This window comes from Galeopterus variegatus, unplaced genomic scaffold, assembly GCF_000696425.1.
Source record: "Galeopterus variegatus unplaced genomic scaffold, G_variegatus-3.0.2 Scaffold107, whole genome shotgun sequence".
NCBI classification, from domain to species: domain Eukaryota; kingdom Metazoa; phylum Chordata; class Mammalia; order Dermoptera; family Cynocephalidae; genus Galeopterus; species Galeopterus variegatus.
In genome coordinates, this window is record NW_007726218.1 from 831,882 (window position 1) to 833,719 (window position 1,838).

The following is a 1,838-nucleotide window of genomic DNA, read 5'->3' on the forward strand; positions in this document are numbered from 1 at the left end:
AATATCACTATCAATTAGCAATAAATTTAAGTATGATCTAGATATGTCATGGATATTAGAGGTATAAACTTATCTTTTACACTTTCGTGTAGAAGAAATGTGTCCACATTTTTCTGGATACTGGAAACACTGATATATATTACTCTGAGATGAGCAAAAAATTCTAAATATTGTATATTTCACCTTATTTCCTCTGGATAATTGTTAAATTTCTGCTTTTAAAATTCAATGAATGTCAAATTCCCTAACCTTTTTTATTTAGTAATATATTAAAAAAGTAAGTCCATATTCTTTACAATATTTCTTACTATCTCTGTAGCTTATTAAAATAGGTCTCTCACTTAAAACATTTTTCTTTGTAGATTTCTGTCACTGTAAACCCTAGGAGTATTTCTACCATTGATCTTCTCTGTCGGTTTTTCATCTTTCTGCTACTCCAAAATATGAATATTTTCCAAAATTATGACTTTAGCCTTCTTATGTATTCCAATCCTTTTAAGTGTTTCTATCTACTTCTGTGCCTTCAAACTGGCCTATTATTTGACATATTCTTAAATCCATATCTACACTCACCTACTTTTATTTTCTACTTGAAATTTTTACTAGTGCACCCTAACATTACCTACAAAACTAGTTGATTATAATCAAAAGAATATCTAAATGATAATTATCCCCAAATCTATAAGGATCACAATTTTTATAGCATGGCCATTCTTCAGACTTACTTTAGACTTACCTTTTCCATGCCTACCACATTTAAAGTTTGCCTACATCCAATGTCTCCTATGATGTATCATAATTTTTGTCCTCTTGAGTACAGTTTTCATTGTATTGCACTAAAACCTCTAGCAGTTTTTCTTTCTATTGAACAAATATCAAGACATTAGACTCTCATCTGAGAGATACAATATGTGACCATGAGCCACTCTTCTCAGTGTTATCTTAACCATTTTCTAATATGAATTATATTTTACAGAAAAGACGTTGCATCTTCCTTGACACACACTTTGTTCAAGGTTTTTCTTCTATTACTTCATCTTTGTATGTCAACTCTATTCACCCTTCAAAATTTACCTCAAAAGTAAATTCTCCAAGTATTCCTTACAAATGACCCTTGCATGTGATCAATATCTCCTTTGAATTCCTACAAAATCCTTACAAAAGGGCTGCCCATGGCTCACTTGGGAGAGTTTTGTGCTGATAACACCAAGGCCAAGGGTTCGGATCCCTATATAGGGATGGCCGGTTTGCTCACTTGGGAGAGCATGGTGCTGACAACACCAAGTCAAGGGTTGGGATCCCCTTACCAGTCATCTTTTAAAAAAAAATCCTTACAAAAAAGCAAGTAAAATGGAAAGGAGAAATAAGGTCACTTTCTGTGAAACTGCTTCTATTTGTCCTCACTTATTTACTCAAAAACTCCCTGTACAATTGATTGTAAATGATAGCAAAGATTTTGTAAGGAAAATAGCATTGTTCAATATCTCTGTGAGAATTAGCAAGAAGAAAAAAATTCATAGTCATCACATAAGTCAAAGAGACTGAATTTCTGAAGAATAATATGCTTTCAAAACAAAAGTAATAATGGTTGGTGAACACAAAATGGGGTACTAAGGAGGATCCCCTATCAACTTCTAGTCCTTCCCAAAATAAGTAGGATTTAAAATTTTTCTTAGTAATATGCTAGGAAGGTTGTGTTTTTTTTAAGTATATGCATGTAAGAATAAAATAAAAATAAGCAAAGAAATAAAAGCAGAATTTCAATTTCTATTTCTTGCTGTCTAGAATATTTATAGATTTTTTTTCCTACAAAACTGATTACTCTTGCAACAGGAGCT

General features: G+C 31.8%; 1 protein-coding gene across 1 annotated transcript in view; it reads right to left on the reverse strand.

Annotated features, from left to right (window-relative positions):
* The window catches only part of LOC103601482 (protocadherin alpha-8-like), a gene marked incomplete at its 3' end in the record, with an annotated part of 23,027 nt that overhangs the window by 2,430 nt on the left and 18,759 nt on the right, over positions 1-1,838 (reverse strand). The gene's annotated exons all lie outside the window — the stretch shown is intronic.